The 24,105-nt window shown below is 37.8% G+C and overlaps 1 protein-coding gene and 1 long non-coding RNA gene across 4 annotated transcripts in view; both read left to right on the top strand.

The window, feature by feature from the left end:
- Positions 1 to 24,105, top strand: part of igsf21a (immunoglobin superfamily, member 21a) — a 299,892-nt gene that overhangs the window by 26,530 nt on the left and 249,257 nt on the right. The gene's annotated exons all lie outside the window — the stretch shown is intronic.
- LOC143712102 (uncharacterized) lies at positions 15,288 to 17,882 on the top strand. Of its 2 annotated transcripts, XR_013194993.1 has the most exons (4): positions 15,288 to 15,336; positions 16,342 to 16,443; positions 16,522 to 16,649; positions 17,797 to 17,882. It is a non-coding gene; the product is annotated as an uncharacterized LOC143712102 (long non-coding RNA). The 2 variants fall into 2 exon arrangements; XR_013194992.1 differs by lacking the exon at positions 15,288 to 15,336 and having other exon boundaries at positions 16,134 to 16,443.

Below are 24,105 nucleotides of genomic sequence, written 5' to 3'. Positions count from 1 at the left end.
GTTCAAGAAACATTTTGTATTACCAATGTTGAAAACAGTTGCGCTGATTATATATATATATATATTTTTTTTTTTTCTTTTTTTTTTTCTTTTTTTTTACTGATCCCACATTTTTTCAACAGTAGTGTATGTTATTAAAATAGATGCTGCTTGATTTATATACTTTTTTTATATAATACTTTTTTAATGCCTTAAGTGTCTTTTCATGTACCTCATATTCTTCCATGAATGTGAGCCATAATATACTTGATATATATAATATACATAAGCTGTAATTGATACACAAATATTATCACTGTACAATATCATAAAAACAACATACTTGTGTCTCTCTATATATAGCCTGAATGCAGATTTTCTTCTGAGTGCAATTATGGCTGCTTTATGAGTGTTTGTATTTTCATTGGTGGTACATTATAAGTCTTGTTCATCGTTATTCAAAATAGAGCATGTCTCCCGACTGGCATAATATGAAAATAGGTCAGTGAATGCTCTCTCACTAAAGTTCTGAAATTACTGAGCAATCATTCTCTGAGAAACTGAAAGACAGGGACGTGAGTTGGCAATATCACAGACATATTTGCTCTTTTCGCATTTATATCAAACATGTAAGCAGGTGACAGATCTGAAATTGAACATTGATTGTTTTTCTATACTGTGTGCATTCAGCATTTTAATTCAAATTCATCACCTGTCTCGATACATCCCTCAGCTGTGCCTGTTCTTTGGCTCTGCTCTTTTGAAATTTTTGAACACAAAGGTGCATGTGTACAATGTAATAAATAATGCCAGGGTTATTATTGTGTGATAAAAATGATTGATTCAAAAGTATTTTTTTGAACTCAAATAAATGTTTTGCAGTCATCAAGCTCTCTTTCCAAAGTGTTATTGTAGTGGTTTGGGAGAAGATATCCCACCTGCAGATGGCAATATGGTTTGCAGTGTTTCCCCTAGGATTTTTTAAGGGGGGGTGGTAGACCCCCGAAACTGGTAGTGTCACGGAGCGGGTGTGTTACGAATACTTGCTAACATTTTTAGCATCAAAAGCATGTCTAATTAATTTAAATCATGAAACGTATATAATTATTAAACAAATGTTGTATAACATTTAAAAAACAAAATCTATGAAATGTTTTTTTTTCACACAAATTTGGTGTTGTGTTTTTTGTGGTGATCAAATGAAGACATAAAACATTAATTTAATTTATTTTAATCATATGAAATTAATCAGACTTTTTGTCACACAACCTGCTGCACAATGAGCTTTAGACTACTGTTAAAATTAAAACATGGAAAAAAATTGTGATTATTCCTGAAATAAAGCTTTGATGATAATTTATTTGTATTAGTGTTAGTAGTATGATTACAATCAAATGTATTTAAATTCTACTGTACTCTATTTCTGTCAAGTTAAACCGAACTTTTATTGTGACGGCTTGCCGTGAAGACCTTTTAGTATCTGCGTGTTTGACATGACGAGTGCGGTTAGCAAATTAAGCAGTTAAATGCTATCGAAGTGACTTTCAAAGCGAGTCTGGAGATGAAGTTCATGTATTATTTTGTGTCCTCATATACACAAATCCGCCGCGAACTCTATGGGCGCCGCCATCTTGCCTGCCGCCATTACTGCGTGCCTGCTGAGGGTGACGATGTGACACTTGCCGGTGCCCTCTAATGACATTTCAATGAAAGCGGATCCTGCTCATGAAAGATGTCTGGTGAAAGGGAACATTGGGTAGAGGATGTCATGTAGTGGCCACAACTTACCAATAAAGGTAATTTATTGACAACATAATGTATTAATGTAAAAATACGTCAGCCAAATGTAATGTAACAAAGACAAAAGACCGAAATGAGTGACTGTCGCGCTCAATGCGTGACTCTTGAGAGCCCTGCAACTACTTTCTATGTTACTTTCTCCAGCCCACATAGACTTTTTTTCTGTACCGTCAAAAAATAGTTTCACATTAGCCTACGTGTCGACACCATACACATCAGCATAAATGCTCCTGATAAATTATGTTATTAAAGCATTAACACACAAACCACACTGTTATAACATAAAAGCAAGAAGGTAACTGCGTGCATTATATGACTGTGCGCTGCGCTTAATAATTCCTAAAAAGTTGCTTTTCTGCAACAGATAAATAAAAATGTATTAGTTTTTATGTTTTCTTCATAGATATTTCTAGTTTGCGGGAGTCCCGCGAATCGTTTTATTCTCCCGCACACACATGGGCAGTCAATGCGCAACAAAGGTTTGTGAATTTCAAAAACGGTTTTATTTGTTGTTAAAACTGCCAACCACACAACACGCTCTTCCCAGCATCACTGGACAGCATACGTACTAAAAAACTACATAGAAATAACATTTTGTACAGCTAACATTTGCTACAGCCGCCTACGGGACCAACGCTACTTCCTTAGCAGAAAGGCACGCAGTAATGGCGGCACTGCCTTACTTCCGTGTTTCGCCGGATTTGTGTATAGGCAAAAAACAGCGCAGTGTCACACACTTCAGTGTGTGTGTGTGTGTGTGTGTGTGTGTGTGTGAGTGAGGTAAATGGAACTGCATGTCGTCTGCAACATTCATTCACACCAAGAGCCAACCTCCCTGTCTCTCTCTTGAAACCAACACGGAAGTGAATTAAACTTGAGGCAGGCTGCAAAAGTGAGTCAAAATCTGTATCTCCCCCATGTTAAAATCCCCAACTTTACAGCAGAAAAAAATATGTTTACAGCCTGGAGAAAAAAGTGGTTTTGGTCTATACAGCTAATTTTTCCCTTAATGACAACTGTGAGGGGGGTGATTTTTTTTTTACAACTCATCCATTTAAATTATACTAAGCCTTAAAGTTCTGCGTAAATAAGGGGGTGGCCACTTGAGTGACTGGTGGATTGAGGCTGCTGTAACTGCTAGCCGACGTTTGTCTATCTGTTAACGTCACCCTCAGCTAATTGACCCTTCGGAGGGAGCTTGATTGACAGGTGATCTGACCAATCATACTTCGCCATCCGCCATTTTGTCCGACAAAGCAGTCAGGAAAGTTAGTAGATTAACATGGGAGGATTTGAACTTGAAAAACTGAGTATACTGACGCCTTTCCGCGGTTAAAACAACATTCCTTCTTATGTTCATTAATGTTTATTTGATGCTATAAATGAACTAGAAGGAAGAGATGATTGGTTCACGAGCAGCTTTAACTGAGGCTCTACAGCGATCTGTCACGACACATTAAAGTGAACAAAACGGTATTTATTGTTTAAATTTCATTTTAAAAATGACCAAATTTGAAAGGTGAGACTTTGTTTAATATGTTTAATATCAAAAGTAACCGAAAAGTAACCTGGTCTGTCCTGTCTGTCAGCGTATTGTCAGTCTCCTCTCTGATCCGCAATGTATTTTTTACTGCGTGAGAACATGGTGTGTGCGTGAGAGTGGTGTAGCTTGTCGGACATAGCGACAGTAACTAAGGGGGGCGGGTCTTTGCGAGGGGTCAATTCCAGCAGCTACTGTACTTGCCATCTCTGCAGTGTTTGTGCTTTTTTGGGGATTATTTAATACAATTTAATACACGCATTATACCTTTGCCCACACCGTTGGATTCCCTCGTTGTCGAATATGGAGAGAACAACCAGAGCTGTATTTCCCGTTGTTTTCCTCGCAAGCACTAATGGATGTCTGACAATTTCGTTGCTTTTATAAAGACTACACTCGTTATGCGGTAACTTTGCTCTTAAGTGAACAGATATGCTTATTTAACTTTTAAGTGTTAAATAAAAAGTACCGTGAGATGAAATCCTGCAGGTGTCAGTGCTTTCTCTCCGTCCATGCAATAGATGCACACCCTTAAATGAGCGTGGATTCTAGTGCATTTACTTGAACTTCTGAGGTAATATTTTTGGTTTAACCCATTTGAGAAATTGAGAGGCGGCCAAAATCAGATTTTAAAATCGACTGAACTGAATAAAGCTCTTTACTAACTTGACGTGCGATGCCGCGCTGACTGACATGTATGCACATGAATCACTGTCACACGCACCAGCTCAGGGCTGCGTTTCCCAAAAGCATCGTAAGCCTAAGTTGATCGTAAAAACGATCGTACGACTGATCTAAATATTATGGTCTGTTTCCCAAAAGCATCGTAGCTTAAGTAGCACTTGAAAATCTTCGTAGAACTACGAGTGCTCTGGAGTAATCGTACATCCCCAAGTGCATCGTAAGAAGACAGAGTTATGAGGATACCTGTAGGACAACCGGCAGATTACACTTTTATCTAGATTTAACACACTGCAACACGAGTAATAATAATAATGTTTTGATTGTACTTTATTGTACACTTTATTGTACTCGTTTTTTGTTTACATGAATTTATAAATGAAATAATTAAAAAGGGAAGAAAAAGATAGAAATACACATCTAAATTGAATGAACAAAAAAAATCATAAAAGAAGTAATGTGGGAAATATGTGGGACATATGACTTGCTGACGTGCACGAAAACCAGCCATGTATTGAGCATTTCTTGGTTGGCCATGTGGTCCCATGCCATCTTTGTCCTCCACATCCTCCTCCTCCTCCTCCTTCTCCTCCTCTTCATCTTCCTCCCTGTTAAGTAAGGGCACTCTCATCTGCACTGCAATGTTGTGCAGCATAGCTGTTACTATTATTACTGCACAGCACTTTTGGGGAGCAAACAAAAGACCACCGCCGGACTGGTGAATTGCCCGAAAGCGCATCTTCCGCCTCCCTATTGTGCATTCCGCAATACTACGTGCAACACGGTGTGCCTAGTTGAAATTTGTCTCCCTGTTATTCGTAGGATTAGCCACAGACGTGAATAGATATGGCCTCAATGGGTAACCACTGTCCCCAAGCAGCCTCCACTGTCCCTGTGAGTTTTGTGCCTCCTGACCCACAGATGAATTGGTGAACATGAAGGAGTCGTGTGTGCTTCCGGGCCACCTTGCCACAATGTCTGTGATCAAACCCTTATGGTCACAGATCACCTGGCAGTTGATAGCTGCATAGCCTTTGCGGCATATATATACATGGCCATCCACATATGGTGTAAGGATCGGGATCAAGGTACCATCGATCAATCCAATGACCTGTGGGATGTGATGATGTGTTAAAAAATACTGTTGTATTTCTGTGATGTCCTGTCTTGATGCTGGAAATTGAATGTGTTCCACAGCAAGTGGAAGTAATGCATTGGTGACCGCTTGAACAGCTCTTGAAACTGATGACTTACTTAGTCCAAGCCCATCACCAAGTACTGCCTGGAGAAAACTGCCTGTTGCATAAAATCTCAAGGCAGATAGGAGTTGGACTTCAGGGGACAAGGCAACATTTCTCCTGGTGGCACGCATCAGCTGAGGTCCAATGCTGTTTAGCAATTGGGCTATTTGTTCTCTTGGCAGACGGTATCGCCTTATTATAGCCATGTCATCAAGGATATCCAAGGGGTTTTGATGCTGTCTGATGAAGGCATTTAAATGATGAAGGACTTGGAGATGGTAGGTGCTCAGAGATGGCAGATGAAACTGATGGTTCCCCTGAGCATGAAGGACCTGACTCAGGATCAGGTTGAGGTATCCCTACTCCTCCGTGGATGTCAATACCACCACTAATGCCATCTGAAGCACTTGTGCCAAGTATTGACAATGCCTTTTCTTCCTTGGCTGTGAGAATGGGGGACTCATTGGTCCCACCACCTGTTTTTTTTTATTGCAGACCTCTGCAGTGCCCTCTTCCTTTTTGCCAGGCTTACAAAATCCTGTCACTTCTTGCGGACCTCCTTCCCTGACCTTTGAACACCCCTGGTTGCAGTTAGTTTGGTTGCAATGTCCTCCCAGATGTTTTGTTTTTCTTTATTAGTATGGTCTCCTTTAAATCTGGTAAAAATCACATCTTTGTTTTGCTCTATCTCCTCTAAGAGGACATTAATTTCATCCTTTTGAAAGGTATCTTTTCTTGTTTTTTTTTTGTTCAGCCATTTTGTCAGTGTCTCCGCCTGTATGTAGGTGCTTTATATAGACTTGATTGCTAATCCAAAACAGATGATAATTATTAGGTTAAATGGTCACAATACGATGCCATATAAGGTTATATTTCAGCACTTCGTGAATGGACAGTGACTCTTAAGTAGCACGTAGAGCGCGTTCTCGCGCGTTCATGTTAAGTGCATTTTTGGGAAACGCTCGTGGAATTGCTGCGAGCGTTCGTAACCTTGCATGTAGAAAGCGGTCTTAAGAGCTAAGATACATCGTTATCGGGAAACCCGGCCCAGAGCAATATTGTAAGTTACTGCATGATAATACATTTTTAACTAGCAGAATAATAATGCATCACGATACACATAGTCTCACTTTTAGTTACGTCTTTTAATTATTATAGTATTTCGAAGGGCAAAAACATGTACTTTAACTATTGGCTTTACTTCTACATTCAGCTGTCAATTTAGCGCGAGGCCAGTAGTATAGCATTAGCACCTCAACTCCACCCACGTCCCGCCCATAGGGGTCCCGCCTCTTTGCCCATTTTATTTTATAAGGGAGTGACGAGTGATGACGCGCTGCCAAGATGGCGACGGTTGGCCCCGCCCACTTTAGGCTTCAAAAAAACACTTCAGAAACCTACGGGTGACGTCACGGACACTATGTCCATTTTTTTTACAGTCTATAATTCCACAGAACATTCAGGATTCGTATTTAAATAGTCTTTTTCGCGGTTTAATATTCACACACATTATAGTCTATATATCGCGGTTTGATTTCGAGCCTACTGAACTGCTTTTTATTTATTCATCAAAACATTTACAAATTCCGTGAAATTCCGCGTTATAGCTACAGTAAATTCCGTAAATGTAACTTTGCTTTTCATTTATTACTCAAAGCTCACTTGAAGTCTAACAGTAGTATTCAGGTACAGAAATAATTAACCCTAAATGTAAAGTAACACTATTTTTTCACTTAAACCTGTATTAATGACACTGACAACAGTATGAATATTAGGAGTACTATTTAGATAGGTATTTTGACATAATTTTGTGTTTATGTGTCAAGGCAACGCAAAAGAGGAATCAATTCGGTGTTCGAGCACTATCTGAAACGTCTCTCTCTCTCTCTCTCTCTCTCTCTCTCTCTCTCTCTCTCTTTCTCTGGGTGTAGATTGCAAGACAAAACACATCCACATGATATACTTTCACTCTATGATGGTTCAATTTAGCAGTTAATCCGCAAATCACATGCGTGCAGAACCATGGGGCCCGATAAGTACAACACGCCTATTAACTGCGATCTGTTCCACCCCTAATTTTAATGCATTTAATGATTAACACTTAACATTAAAAAAATGTGGGCATTTGGGATCAGTATGATTTTAGAAAGGATGCATTAGATGCAAAATTGACAGATTGTTAGGCTACATTGTCACAAAATGTTTATATTTCTAATAAATGCTGTTGTTTTGAACTTTCTATTTTTCCTCACACCCTGTAAGACTTTCGTTCATCTTCGGAACACAACTTAAGATATTTTTGATTAAATCTGAGAGCTGGATCCCTCCTCCATAAGCTTCTAAGGGATTGAAACTTGCCGGCCCCGAAAAGTTATTAAAAACATCGTTAAAATAGTCCAAGTGACTACAGTGGCTCAACCATAAATTTATCAAGCGACGAGAATACTTTTTGTGCGCAAAAAAAACAACAGAAATAACAACTTTATTTCAACTATTCATTCATTCTCTGTGGGCCTCGAGTGAGTTCACGTAAACTCCTTTTCAACCAAAAAAGAACTGGTTCGGAACTGGTGCTGGTACAAAGTTGTTTTTTCCACTGACTAGAGTGCCCAGCGAACGACGTCGTTACATCACTGTGTACGTCGGCCATACGTCTTAGCTAAAAACGCTTGCAAGTACAACATTACTTTGGGACTATCTCTAACTCGTGTACCAAGAAGGCTTTAAAAACAATTGAAATATGTAAGTCTTTTAATCTTTTCCTTTGATATGTAATCTTTTGTGATTAGTTATGTACCCCTGTCTTGTGTCTTTTTTTTTCTTTCCATTTATTTGTTCTATATTGTGACTTTTTTGCTTTTCTTCTTTTGTGAATGTTTTCAATAAAAAAATTAATCTAAAAATGCTTGCGCCAGCTTTAACCATAACAATTACAATTGCGGACTACATCGTGTTTCTGCAAATGTTTCTTCTGGCTTTGCGATGCCATATTATGGTCAGAAAAGATGTTTAGAACACATCTAAACCCGCCCCCAGCCCCCGACATAAGCATGACGTAGTAAAAGAACGGTTCTAGTCCAGCAAAGAGTTAGTGCCGCTTTGGAACCAGTTTTCCAGGCCGAGAACCGGTTCTCTGTCGAAAAACAAAGAAATGGTTCGCCTGCAGGCACCGGCTCCGAACCGGCTCTCAAAATGCTTTGGTGGAAAAGGGGTAGTAGTGTAATAGCATAGTGCTTCTGTGTTGTACATCACACACGAAGTTGTTATTTTTTTTATTTTTTTTTGCGGACAAAAAGTATTCTCGTCACTTAATAAACTTAAGATTGAGCCAATGTAGTCACTTGGACTATTTTAACAATGTTTTTAATAACTTTTCGGGGCCGGCAAGTTTCAATCCCTTAGAAGCCTATGGAGGTGTATTAACTGTTTAGGTTCAGACAGGTCAATTTATAGCTCAAAAGGAATTAATAATTCATTTATAGGGAATCTTAAAAGAATCTCTTAAACGGCCGAGCAGATGACTTGTACAGTGTTCATTTGAACGGGCCGTAACTATCAGCTCTAAAACGGATATAAATATCCAGTGAAACACTATATATATATAAGCAAGGTAACTTAGATCAGCAGTTTAAGACATTAAATTCATAAGCACATAACACAAGAACAATTATCTTTAAATACAAACAAGAGTTTATTCATTACTCTAACACATAAAACTAATATCTAACACAATCAGACGCACACATACATTAATACGAGTTGCAGAAAGAAAGAGAGTGAGGAAAGAATGAGTTTTAAGAGTGAGATGATGAAATCCCAAGTTTCTATATGCACTTATAAGACATGATCTGAATGTACCATTAATGAAATGTAATCATTAATTCAACCATTCTATCGTTTCTTAGGCGGGTTTATTACATTTGATATCAAAGCACCAGTTCAGTTAAGAGTCTGGAGGCTACTTGCTTGTCTTTGCATTCCTTTGGGGATTCCTTTGTGGCATAAAAAGGGGTTTCCCGGGTTCGCTGATTGGCTGGTGGTCTCCTCGTGCCTGGATAGATGTCTTGGGTGGCCAATCACGTGTTGTGTTGGCGATGGAGGGAAAGTCTTTGAAGTTGGAAAGCGGGCTTTGCAGTCGAATCCTTTAAACGAAACTTTGCAGCGAAACTTAACTTAGAATCGAGACTCTCAACGGAAAAGAAAAGGAAAACTAAGAAAAAGAAAGAAAAATGAGACGAGAGTAGTTAGATGGCTTGAATGAAGCTGTTTAACCCATGTTCTTCTGATCTTGATTTTGGGTTCTTTTGTCTGCTGGTCTACATGGTTACTCGTCTGTCCGGTTACCAGTCATTACTTCTCCATGACTTCTGTAAATCTGCTCTAGCGAACAAATTCAACTCAACCAAACTCTTTCAACCCAACTAAAACTCTGGCTTTGTTCGGGTCCTAAGATTTTAAACTCAGCTGTTTGTCCAGCCTCTTGGATGAGTTCTGACCAATTAGGAACTGTCTTTATTTTAGAGGTGGCATTATCTTCACCTCTCATCGTAAATCATGCATTATCTGTGATCTCTTTACTCTCCGGCTTTAGCAGAGTACAAACGTGTACAGTTTAGGCATGATTCCTATTTATAAGAACACAAAACATTTTACACAGATTTCAATCAAGCCATCTTCTGAATTAAGAACATATGATCGTATTGATAGGAATCAAGACACACTTTCATTCAAACATCTTATAGTATAACAATTACATGACTTGGATGTGATCTAAGCATAATAGACACATACAGAGTTTGTAGATACAATATAGGATTATGTAGTTGAACAATGTTTGATTAGTAGTCCATCAATTATTGTTTTGGAATGATTGTATGCATTTTATATGTAAAGTCTCAGTCTCTGTGGTTTTAAGAGATTTCAACCCTGGGGTTGTTCCAATTTCCTTAAAAAGGAAGAGGTCTGTTTTAAATAATTTGTAATGGGTCCAAACAACCTCTGCCGTTATCTTGGTGGGTTCTGAGCCATGCCATCTCTGAACCAATCAGTCTTTTCCAAACGATCTAACGTTGACGACATACTCCTTTAGTTGGGGACATCTCTTTGAAGCTTTAGAACTGGCTGGAGCCCACTCCATTTATGGCCCTAGATTAGACTGGTGTTTTGGGGGTCTGGAATGTTGAGTTTTGTGTGGAATTATGTTTTAACGAATCACCTGGAAGATTCATTTGTTTGGTTCGCCCTCAAATCCTTCAGAGGAGTGATCCAGCTCTCAGATTTAATCAAAAATTATCTTAATTTGTGTTCCAAAGATGAACGAAGGTGAGTAACTACTGACAGAATTTTCATTTTTGGGTGAAAAAAAGAGGAGTGTGTGGATTTTTACCGTTGATTGTGTCTCCCGACACGCATTTATGTTCAAAAATTTGCATAATAGGTATCAACTCTAAAATTAACTCCAAAATTGGTCTAATGATATGGCCTTATTGGCCAAATAGAAAACACATTGCTGAATTAAAATAGTTGGTTAAGTTTATACTGCAAGCAAAATGATTATGAATAATGTGAATATTTGATATCGCTAGTTCACATGTAAAAACAAACACACAAAACCCAGAGAACTGTCTGAGGAAAGGAGAGGCACACATTAGAATATTCTGTGTGTCTCTGGTATTATCAGCGTTGAATACAACCTATAGATGAGAATGTCTGGCGCATGCTCATTAACTCACAGGATGCACATTCTTTGTAACTAGTATCTGACACTTGTCTAAGCCCGGATCCGAGCCTCATGGAAGGAGAAGGCAATGACAACAGAACAATCCACTAATGATACCGAACAATTAAGATCAACATTCCAAACGTGTTCATTCTCATCTTTTCAACGGCTGTCAATAATTAAAAATCCCATCAGGGACTGTTAGCTTTGAGATGCTCAATTCTAATCATTACTCTGACACAATGTTTCACTGTTAATATACCTGAGAAATTTTTAGAAATAACATTTAATTAAAGATGGGAATTTTGGTAATTTGTAGAGTGCGAGATGGACATATTTAGCTCCACATTGGGTGCAAAAAGGTTTACATGGTTTAAAACAAAGCCTTTCTTTATCGACTATCCCAACATATTTGTTACAGTTGATCAATATTGTTATTGTGTTTTCATGAGCGATGGCCATAGAGTACTTTCTCATTCCAATTTTTTATAATTTTGAACCTAAACCACTTTAAAAATGTAATTTTTGTAATTGATGTTAATTTTTTCAAAACTTGCAGTTGGTTTTCAATTGCTCTGAGAGTTTGAAGCCAGAGGTTTGGAATGAGAAGTGTTATTGTAGTGTTTCATTTGCTTAAGGATGCAAACACTGAGTCACCGAGTTCTTAAGGAAGCTCTTCATCAATGTGATGAGTGTGCTTTCAAAGTCCCACATTTGGCCACAGTATTTATATCAAGTTCCAGGTCTTTGCCAGAACACGAGACATAATTAGCCTGAACTGTTTACTAGATCTTTTTGAGGGTGTATTCAGGTTTTAATAGGGCGTGCCAGAGTGAAACATCATGTGTTTGGAACACAGCTGCTTCGACAATATCAAGTGAAGCAGCTCAACTCATTTTTGGTATTTGGTATTTTCAGTGTAATGTACTTGTCAAAGTGTTGTAGACATTTTGTTGAATTTAAGGAGTTGAATGGGTTATATTTGCCTGATTTTATAAAATCAGGCTTCATTATAGGAGGAGGACATATCAATGAATTTCAAATAGCGTGTGGGTAAGTCATAAAGTATGCCCATGTGCATAAGATAACTAAAAAGGATTTTAATAAAAGTAATGCAAGCTTAAAAAACTTGATATGATTTATAATCACTGGGTGTTGATTATATATTCATGAGAATTTTTTTTTTTTTTTAAATAGCTGATGCTATTTGCACTTTAAACATGTACAATACAGCATAGTTCGCTTTCTAGCAGATTCTCGTGGAAACTGGCTAAAAAATCTATGATATTACCAAGAAAAAATCTTTAAAAATTGCTTAAATCTAGTATCATATATAGGTGTGTTAAAATACTGTACATACATGTAAAGTTGTCATTTACTAATTCTTCTACTTCAGAAAGTCAACTTAACCGTAGCTATTATTATACCGAAAATTAGACTAGGACTCTACAGTAAAGTTCCTATATTAAGGTAGGTCATTCATTCAAAGTTCAAAGTTTGTTCAAGTTGAGATACATGTTGTTTCAATCACACATGATGTGTTGCTGCTAGCTTTAGCACATTTAGCGTCTTCCCTGCTACTAAGAATTACAATAAGAAGTTTCATTTACTCAGAAAATGGCAATTGTTGAGTGTCCAGTATTCCAAGATTTTTCTTTTTTTTTTAATTTAAAAAGTAGCAGGAGTATGTGAACTGCAAAACGCAGTATATATTGTGCACTTCATATACACAAATTACACATATACACTTGTATTGCACTTCATCATGCTACGTTTTTCAGTGTAAACATACTCCTGCTAGAAGTATGTTAAGGGCGTGATTCTTTTTTCTCTCATTCAGTTTTCTACAAGTGGTTTTTCTCTTCATTATACTGTCTTGTATGCTAATTTTTTTGTGTTTGCTGTGTCAGAAGAGGGATGGGGTGCGTGCAGTTCACGGGAGGTTGTAGCAGGGTCAGATGTGAGTTTTGGATTTGGACTTTGGCTATTTGAACCTAGTTTAATGGAAATGTGTGCAATTTAGAGTATAAACAGAATATTTTTAAATATACTTTGAAATATTAACAGAGGTAATCTAACCTCATCTAACACAATCCCTTCTGATTTCATGTCCACGCTCTTCGCTGCATTCATCTTGAGTTTTCTCAGCTAAGGAATTAAACTTCTGAATTTTTAGTGTGGGATGATTTGGCCGGCTGTTTTTGCTGAAATATTGCCCAAAGAGGGACAGTTTTTATTTCTCTTTCGTAACTCCCTGCAGTGCCAGCTTGGATGGAATGACCAAACTATGGGCAGCTCTTTGTGGACGTGTCCTCCAGGCTTTGCTGCTTGTTTTGGGGACGTGTGGAGAGACGAGAGAGCAACGCAGAAGCAATGGGAGACTGCCAAGCCTCCCACTGGGTGTTTATGGTCCTCATCAGTTTGAAATGTCAGCCTAACTTGAGAAGTTACACTAGGCTCTTCTATAAACGCCGTTCTTTTCAGTCAAGTGATTTGGACAAAATCAGCCTCCTGCCAGTCTTGGCTATAAAAGTCAGGAGGTCAATCATTCTGACCGAAGCAGTTGTAGTGCACATCCTTAAAATGGCAGGTTCAGACTGCACAATGTCAGCCTGATTTTGAAATGATCTGTTTGATGCAGGGTGTCGTGGTGATTTGGCAATTACAATGGGCGTCAGGATGCAAGGATTGATCATTTTATCTTGTACAGTATAGTGTAAAGCTGCACGATTCTGGATAAATTATAATCAAGATTTTTTGGGTTCAAACAGAGATCACAATTTTTCAACGATTCTGAACAGACAACTAAACAAAATAACATCATTTACAAGAGGTTCTGATAAATGTTAATTGCTGCAGTCAATTTAATTGTTTCGTTACTGGATGAATCAGCGATTTTTTTTTAAATTATTTTTTTAAACAAATTTCTTAAATGAATGATTCAATGGCAAATATTTTGTTTTAAATGTACTCTATTTTGCTTTCATAAACATCAGTGTTTATATTCAAACTATACAATTTTATCCCAGTTATATGATAATATGAATATTTGTAACAGAAATAACAATACTGTGTGGTTGAAAATATTAGTTTGTGAAGCTGTTTCATACCTACACAGTAAAATCGCCAGTGTAAAAATTCCAGTGTTAAAAGTTATAAATTCCTAAAGAGTTAAATTAACAATCTACAATGTTAAAAAGTACTCCTCTTCAGTGTAATTACAGGGTGCTACGTAGTGTAATTTTATTTTTACACTGAAAGTGCAAAAAACCGCGCCGAATTATATTGACTCCGCCCCTCGATGACTGCTGCTGCTGCCTCGCAAGACGACAACGCCATTTTATCTTCATGCGACCGAGACGGTAGGTTGAATTGCTTTTCTCTTTCTAAAATTAAATAGTAAATGCATTTATTAACATTTTTAGTAAACTATGGTGGTGAACACATTTAGAAATGAGTAATTGCGCGTTTTTGTATGGATTAAGGAAGCTCGTCAAGTTCATGAGATGCAGAGATGTACAGAAGAAAAAAGTAGAAAACATTTCTCATTCCGATTTAATTCAAACTTTTAAAATACATTTGTTGGAATGTGCTTACAATTTGTTATGTATATATATTTAGCTTCTTTCATTTTGGTTTGTTGACAGCCTTCATGAAAGTAAGCATTCCCGCCTCCAGTCTCGCCGAGGCCTGGGTTTACGACGAGCCTGGCACTGAAGCTGATGAGGAGGTCTGAAGCAGCACTATTTGGGCTTTTTTTCTGCGCAGATGAGAGAATTCTTAAAATGGTAATACATTTTATATATTTGTTTTGTGTGTATAAAAGTAGCTGTGTTATACATTAAAACGTTAACCATTCCGTTTTCGTGACGCATGCGCATTATTAACGCAGTCAATGTTTAACGTTAAGTGTGAATGACATAACTTAATCTCTATGTTACTTGTTCTTAGCAGCACTGAATATCATGTCGTCATATCTGCGTCAAGACACAAACTTCCTACCATCAAGTTTTTTTTTTTATGACAGTTAAATTCAAACATTGTAAAAGTGAGCTAATCTATAAATCCGTCTGTCTTCCAGTTCAGTTTACAGGTATTTGCGTGAGCACTGGCAGAGCATACAGGTACTTTAGCTTGAAATCAGTCTTTATCAATTCATACTGCATGTTATTATAAATGATGTACTAACTATTTATCTGTCTGTATTTTATTAATATGAATCTGTATTTTCTGTTCACATTATAAATAACATTAACAAATTATGGGTCAAATAAATTCTAAACAACATGTCTTTAAATCGAATGAAGGAAACTCCTCTTATGAGATTGCAACAGAAGTGAAGAAAGCAACAGAATGCTTAAGATTAATCCATAATTGTGAGTATCATTAGCCTATATTTTATTCTATGTGCAGTACAAATTTTAATACATGACAAATGAACATGAAAAATCTAAACCTAACTGGGCAACCACACAATGCCTTTGTTCAGACCTGGAATTTACATGTGTCGTTGGTGATTGATTTGTCTTGATTGTCAAAATGGCATAGTGATTGATGTGTCATCATGAATTGTGTAAATTCAAGATATTAAACTGCAAAAAGTTAAAGGGTTAGTTGACCCAAAAGTGTAAAATTGTCTTTTCTCACCCTCATGTCATTCCAAACCCGGAAAGACTTTCGTTCATCTTCGAAACTCAAATGAATGTATTTTAAATCTGAGTGACTTCTGTCCCTCCATTGACAGTCCACGCAACTACCATTTTGACGCTTCAAAAAGGTCATAAATGGTTCATAAAACTAACCTATATGAATTGAGCGGTTTAGTCCAATTTTTCTGAAGAGACTCGATCGCTTTGTGATAAATAGATTGAATTTAGACTTTTATTCACATATAAACATTAATCAAAAAACATAAACAGAAGAAAAATTAAATTTGGACTAAACTGCTTGGTTCATATGGATTAGTTTTAAGATGTCTTTATGAACTTTTAAAAGCGTCAAAGTGGTAGTTGCGTAGCTGTCAGTGGAGGGACAGAAAGCTCTCAGATTTCATCAAAAAGATCTTCATTTGTGTTTCAAAGACAAAAGAAAGTCTTGCGGGTTTGGAACGACATGAGGGTGAGTAAATTACAGAATTAAAATTTTTGGGTGAACTAACCCTCTATTAAAAGAATGTGGCCTAGACCTCATCAGAACAATCGAATCTCAATGCGTCTTGGGGGCGTTTACACCTGTACTTCGAGTTGTTCACTTGTGCGTCACCCAAGATGAATGTTAATGCCAGGTGTGAACGGCACTACTCTGCCCGGCACTGAGAGAGATTGGGTTGTCATTATGCTATGTAACTGTTGATGTTTTTTTGTTTTTTGATTTTTGGTTAGAAGACCTCAACTAAGTTCCTGGAAAGGCTTCTCCCAAGAGCTTCAAGGACCTGATTGACTCTGCAGAATCTGTTGTGAAAGATGATGAAACTGATGATTCAGGTTAGACTATAATTCAGAATAAGATTATCTATATGCGCACATGCATTTTTTGCTGAAGTTGTCACATCTGTAATTTAGAATGGGGAAGCGATCTTGCATCAATTTGTCTCCTCCTTGATTTGATTCCACCATCACCACAAGGCTGCAAGAGACCTGGAAAGATGTGCTCATATCAAGCTGAAAAACACCTGGTTGTCTTCAAAAAGGTAAATTTGGGCATTTCTGTCACTATTTACATTACATTTATTCATTTAGCAGACGCTTTTATCCAAAGCGACTTACAAATGAGAACAATACAGAAGCAGTTAAACTAACAGTAGGACATAGAGGGAATGCATTAACGTCACTTTCCCGCCGGAACACGCCCCCTCAGCCGGACTGAGTGGCAGAAGAGCAGCTGCGTGACTGGATTTAATAGGGGAAACTGCGAAAACGCAAGTAAAACAAACGATTATCAGTTTAAACTAAAGATTGGACTCAATATAGTGTTCCTTACAACTTACTAAAGATCCAGTGAGCCATGGATATTGACATGCAGCCAGGAATCGTGTTTCCTGACATTTATATGTGCCTGATTTCGACACCAGGGAAATACATACAGCAAATTTGCCTGTGAATGCTTTATATAAATACAAAATAGGCAGGTCTAAATCCAGGTGATCACTTATATCAATGTTATATATATCATCATATCGTCTAGACTTAAAACTTGTGTAGTTTTTTTGTCAGTGTTTATTTAAAAATGTCAAATTATACAGAATATACAGTGGTAAATATTTGATTGATGAGTTGTCACTGCAATATATAACAATACAATATATAGAGAATGATTTTACCACTAAATCCAGCATATTGACACAAAAAGGATAACTGCAAATCCACCTTTCGCTGCCTGGAGTCCAGTTGTTTCTATGAATTGCAGCGATCTATTTGCTTCTCTGTTCTGTAGCTTTAGGTAGTCTGTAAAAATATACCTCATATTTCTTGTCAAATCTAGTTGTACAGTCAGTCTCAAAGCTCTTTCCCGTTTTAGACGCGTTTTGTGTGTTTTTCCGCAGCATTCACACTGAAAACCAATGCTGCCGCTCAGTCTTTCTGCCACTCAGTGAGCGGAACAGCAGTGACTTCCGCTTACTGTGACGTCATGCGCATTCCCTCTATACGTAAGTGCTATAACCCCTCTCATTTTAATTTTAGTGCAGTTTTTTTTTATTTTTTTTTATATATAATAGAAGAGAAGAGAATTTATTGTCTGCCTCAAAATATTGCCATTTGGGTTGACTGTATTGTGGAAAACTATAAAGACGGCCAATTGGAGAGCTGACTTTGATTTGTTATTTTTGTCTTTGGCAGAGACCAGCATACAAAAACACCTTGATTGCATTGAACCGACCACACAGCATACCTGCTCGCTGCCGGTGGCAATAAACTCAAATACTACTACTGCATTCATGGATGGTACACAACTGTCGACAAGTAGTTTTCTGCAATCTTGTTCAAATCTACCTGTCATATTTGTTCATGTCTTGGCAAATTAGATGATGTTATGCTTTTTTAATTTATTTTTATTTTTTTGCTTTTTCTTTGCAACTCCTCATGAATGTGATAATTTGACCTTTTCACATCTGGCATATGTTTTAAAGGAGCCACTTTGCCCATTTGTTGAATAAACTTTGGATTTGTACATCTGTCTGAAGACTCTTGATTTTATGTCTGATCTTGTACATTAACACTATAATAATGTAAATTGTTTTTGCACTGAACAGAATACTTTATAAATGACACTTATAGTGTAATCCAATGGATTTAAATCAACACCAGGGGTGTTAAAACCCCATGGTGTAAAAATTGTAAGTGTAACACTTGACACTCGCAGTGTAATTTTTCTACACTGTACGGTGCTATATTAACACTGTAAATTCAACACTACGAACAGTGTACTTTTTACTCTAGATAGAGTGGGACCATATATGATCCGGAGTAGTGTTAAAATTAACACTTTAAGTGTTAATTTGACACTGCGTTTTTTACTGTGTATACATGACAACAGCTCTCTCTGGCTCAGCGCCAACACACATTTGAATGTTCTGGTGGGATTTTGTCAACGGTATTATAGACAGGCGAATTGTTGTCTTTTAAGAATGAGATCGTGTGGGTGTTTGAATCGAGATTGTGTTCTTTTAACGATTAATGGTGCGGCTCTAGTATAGTATGTCATAGTGGACGACATCCAACGATTAGTCAGAAAGACTAGCATTTTCATTTCCCTTTTTTTGGTGTCCATCACATCTGTGATGTTGACCAATAGGAGCACATAAGCTTTTCCTTACACAGCTTTCAAACATGGCGAAACATAAGAGAGGTGATGGTATTGGTGCTGCTAGGTGGAATTACAATATACAATAGAGGAAATGTGTGTGGAGCTGTGGCAGCGATACTCCTGCCTTTATGATGTGTCCTTAAAGGATTACAATGACAAAGTGAAAACATTTTCTCAATTTTCTCCACTTTGGTAGTCATTGTTCGTTTACACTCTTGTTTCTGGAAGTCAGTCACTAGTTCTCGATGACATCACGCACATCCTGGTTGGAGAGGTCGCACATGGCAAGCATTGGTTGGTTGGAACCAATGATTGGTTGGAAATCAATATTTATTCTGACGTTTCTTGTCCACGATGCAGCAAGATTTCAGGAGTCAAAATCACATAATCTGACACAGTCACTATCGTAACAGACAAAAATAGTGTAGTCTGACCCCAGCATAAGACGCTGCAACACAAAACTTCATATTTTTCAATTCCCGTCTAAAGACTCTTTATTTCCGTACAAGTGCGATTGAGAACTTTATCTACTCCTGGAGACCAGGTAGAATGATAACAGAATTTATATTTTTGGGTGGACTATTCCTTTAACAACATCAAGAGTGCAGAAAAACATGTCTAGATGTGTCTAGTTCTTCGCATTTAAATCCCCTAGTAAACCACGCTAATTTCACTCCCTCCTCCATTTCCTACTATTTTTCTGGAGGCTTTTCAGCAATCGGCATGTGACCAAGCCATTGATCGGATCTTCTGCGCTTAAACAAACAGATGCAAATGGATTTTATATGCATCTTCCGCTCAACCCTGGAATGTTTTTTTCCCCATATATTACAGACGCCACACTACACAAGTAGACAATCTGTGTTAAAAGGAGTGTAATAAGTGCTATGGCTGTTCTGTTCTAGTTCAAAATCCCAAATTTTTCATCCACGTGTCTGACTGAAATGTGAAACAGCCTCCACAGCTGTATGATATGAATTGATTAAATGGACGATTAAACGCTAGACCGAGCAGGATGGCTGTTTAATTCAAAGGCATATGCAAATAATCTTGCTGTGTAGATTGTTAGCCTACTACACACACAAATACACACTCGCACACACTCTCACTTCAGGATAATATGAACAGGAGCCCGAGAGAGCGTACTAAAGAGGATTACAACTCTCACAGACACCGATTCCTATATGCAGCCTCAGAGATATGAATTTGTAGTATAAATGGCTCAGCGGACTCATAACCTGTATGCATGTTGGTAAGTTTCTTTCTGATCGCGAACAACAACATTGCTTCGTTTGCGTCAGATTTTTCTCACTAGAGCTATTTCGGTTGTTACATCCATGATTAAGCTGGCAAATCCTTCCAACACTGAATGTTGTTGCTTGTGCTTGGACATGGCAGTGGTTCTCAGGAGATTTTACTTAACTTTACTTACTTTTACTGAACACGGATTCTATATTGGTCGTCAAGTGTTTAAATAGATGCCTAATTGTGACAATCATCTAAAATTTCCTTGTATTTAAGAGTATAAAAGAGTATTAATTTCTCTTTCCCTGTAAATTTTATGTTTTATTTGATTGTTTTGTTTTATTTGACCTCATTATGTGTATCGTCTTTGCAACAGGTTTCTACCATAATCTGGCTATCTGGCTTTGGTTTGTGCATCTGTCTAATTTATCTAGCTTTTCCATGTGACAGACGCATATGTGGCAGAATATTGAGTGTTAATGGTTGCATGGCATTTGATGTCAACAACATTTGATGCGATTCTCTTCCATCTAAAATTTGATAAGCTTAATTAATTTCTCTAATATAGTTAGTTATTCATGATTATACCATTACATTTTTAGCTGCATTTTTGCCTTTAGCACATTTTTCTCCCTGCTATTTGCGGCCTTATCAGAACAGACCTGCAACCCACCAATTGAGGACCACTGGTCTAAATGACATGTCCCTGAAAGAACCCTTTGAAAGCGTCCTAAAAAAACAAATATATTCCGCACACCTGCAGCATTATCACAGCAAATGAGCACGGGTGATCTTTCTCGTATTACTTCCACATTTATCACCACATCTTTCTTGTTCTGCACTAAAAATCACAATGCGCCCCATGCATGTTCTGACATGCCTGTGAATCCACCAACATTTCACACTTGACAAAACCCACAAGCCCACCTGTCACTAGCAATGCCAGCAGGTGATATGGAAACTCATAGCGGCATGGTGTCGGGCTCCACACTGACCCAGTTAGTTGTGGATTCGGTAATGAGGCTGTAACTCGCTTCAGCTCTTGCAATCCATGCGTGCCAGTGCCCTGCGGCTGCACAGCATCTGGACCTCAGCTGCATCTTGTCAGGTTCAGCAAACATGCCCAGGACCATGACAGAACAGCCAATATGTGCAGTCCGCCGCATACATCATATGCTACCTGAGTGCTGTTTTCCAGGAAATCGCTATTATCTAGAGCGCATAGATGAGTCTTTAGGGACCTGTTGGATACAGCAACAGTTCAATATTTAAATCGATATTTGGACGGCTGGATATGTAGTCTATGTTGGATTTACCTTTACTGTAGTTTCGATGTAAATTACACATTAGCTTAGCAGATTTACACCACCTCTCTGAGATATAATGTCTGTATTGTATGTATACATGTATAGCTCTAATTAAATGTGTAATTCTCTATTGTACATTCTGTTATGGTGCTTTTCCACTACACAGTACCAGCTCGACTCGACTCGCCTTTGTTTGGTTTTCCACTGTGTAAAAGTTGTACCTGTACCTGCTTTCGAGTACTTTTTTTCATATCACCTCCGGGGAGGTTCTGAGCGAGCTGAGGCGATACTAAATTGTGACGTGAAAACACTGCAGACTGCTGATTGGTCAGAGAATCGTCACTATTCACTGCGTCATCATTGCACGCGCCAGACGGAGCTGTTTTTTTCAGCAGTGCTTCGTTTTGCTGCCCTCATCCTCTCCTGAAACAACTTTTGTCTTCTTGCTGTGAGAAACAGCCACATCCCAAGGATCAAAAACAGGATACACTCGATTTCCTCCATTGTCCTGTGTGTGTGTGGGTAGCGGGTGTGTGTCGCATAGACGATTACGTCATGACAGTTTCCTTTGGTGTCGCTATGACAACCAGGTACTATTGTGGAGGTACTATCTGTAATGGAAAACGGAGCGAAAAGCGAGCCGAGTCGATGCGAGTTGAGCTGGTACTGGAAATGGAAAAGCGCCATTAGGCATGACTGTGGTGGACACAGTATAAAGATGCTTTTGAGTTTCAGATTGGCACAATACTCAAGTCAGACAGCTGTAATTATTGCATTTCTCCATAAGTTCTCTCCAAAAACAAATGTGAAGACGCTTTGTGGGCAGGATTGCATCATGCTTATAAAACTAGAAGCAACATTTGCTTGAACTTTAACTTCTTTTCTATCTCCAAGATCTCAGTTTTTAGATGAATTATTATGAAGAACTTAAATTGATTTTTACGGTTAAATGTCAGATTTTGCAGCCTGGATAAAAAAATATTTTGAATTTCTTGGACTAACTAACACAGCAATGAAGCAGCCAGAATACCGAATGTGCAGTAATTGCTTAAACTAATGGGATCTGAAAATCGAAGAGGGTGGATAGATTAAGGAAAAGCCAGTCTTTTTAAAACAATCACCCACTGCAGTGTATGGTGATCTACAGGCAATTAAACTCTGAATATAATCAAGAAATCTCAAATGAGTAATAGAGGAGATTTGTTTATTTAAATGGTCCTATTATTTCCAAATCCATAAAAGCGATACATAGTTGTATACATTCATTGCTGCTTCGGGTTGTTGGCAGTAATGAAGGTAGTTAGGTGGCGTTGGAACTGTTTTGTGTAGTGAACCCCAAGAGAATCATTACCCCTTATTTTTTGCAGTCTTTAGCCATTGTATTTAAAGACATACGAAACTAAAGAGCTCAGCTCTCAGTGGAACTGCTTAAACCAATAGAAAGTCCCCTTGTTTAACAAAATCCATGCTCTTAATTTACATTGAGCCGATACAACTCTGCACTTTTTGCGGTCTCGGTGAACAGGTGAAGAAAGGCTGCTAAAGGGTCAGACTCTATTTTTATTGCATTTCTTATAAAAGAAAAACAAGCAAACCCACTTCTGAAAGTGAGGAGAACATAACATTTGCTCAAACAAGTTGAAATTGGAAAATGCATCTCCAGAATTGAATCTTCTACCTTATACAGTATGCCTCTAATGAGATTTATAACATGAACTGTACACGTTTCATTAAAAATTAAGCATACTTATAATATTATTTAGGAACACATGATACATTGGTAACATATCAATAATGATCTGATATGAACTGGTTAATATTGTGTGTGTGGCATATGAATATTGAGTTATTGCAAAGGCAAACTATAGTAAATGTAAAAATAGGGGGAATTGGTGACACATTGTATTAGTTATATTTGATAATTAAATAAGTAATTTAATTATATTCATTACATGGACTCATTTTTCAGTCCTACTAGCCCCTTCATTTACAACCCTTTAAGCCGACTAAAAACCCTTCTCATTCATTTGGTGAGGAACATGGCATTTTGAACAGCATTTGCACAGCCTGCCATGCTGTTGGCTATATGCCACATATGCCTTATTAATGCTAACAATTAATTGATCTTTAATTTAATGCTCGATCATGGGAATTTGTGTAAATTGACATACCTAGTCCAGCTCAATCCTCTAGATAAAATCAACAGTGCTGGTCTGCAGCCCCAGTGCAAACTTTCAGATCTCGCATCACTGATTATATTACCTCTTTTGTGGATACAACATCAGGGTGTGTTTATTTGTGTGTTTGTTTGACATCATGATAATGTGCGTTCCTAATGCATCCGGCACATGAAACTCTCTATATTCAGTATGCAGGCGGAAATATATGAAGCACAATATGGCCTGTTGTTAATACGCCTCAATGAGGAAGTCTGCAGACAATAACGATCTGCCCCATCAGCGCTCTTGATTGGCATGCATATGATTAATCTCAAACTGTGATTAGGCACTTTGGGTCCTGGGCAGGGCAGCTGAGGTGTGAGGGTATTTTCATTAGGGGCCTTATGGATAGTGAAGATGAAAATAGTACCATGATTATTAACATTTGTTCTGAATTTGATTACGTTTGATTACATGGAAGAAATTTAAAGCCGCAACAGTGGAAATCTGGACTCGTTCGAAGTTCATCGTTGACTTCATCTCACACTATTTTTGTTTGTCTGGTAGAAACATGTTTCCAAAAGATGTTTTCTAATCATGTGTCTGGGATATCAGCCCGTAGAATATGTAA

Source organism: Siphateles boraxobius, unplaced genomic scaffold (assembly GCF_051911475.1).
Source record: "Siphateles boraxobius isolate OS27281-9 unplaced genomic scaffold, OSU_SipBor_1 5, whole genome shotgun sequence".
NCBI lineage: Eukaryota > Metazoa > Chordata > Actinopteri > Cypriniformes > Leuciscidae > Siphateles > Siphateles boraxobius.
This window is presented reverse-complemented; position numbering and strand designations above follow the sequence as displayed.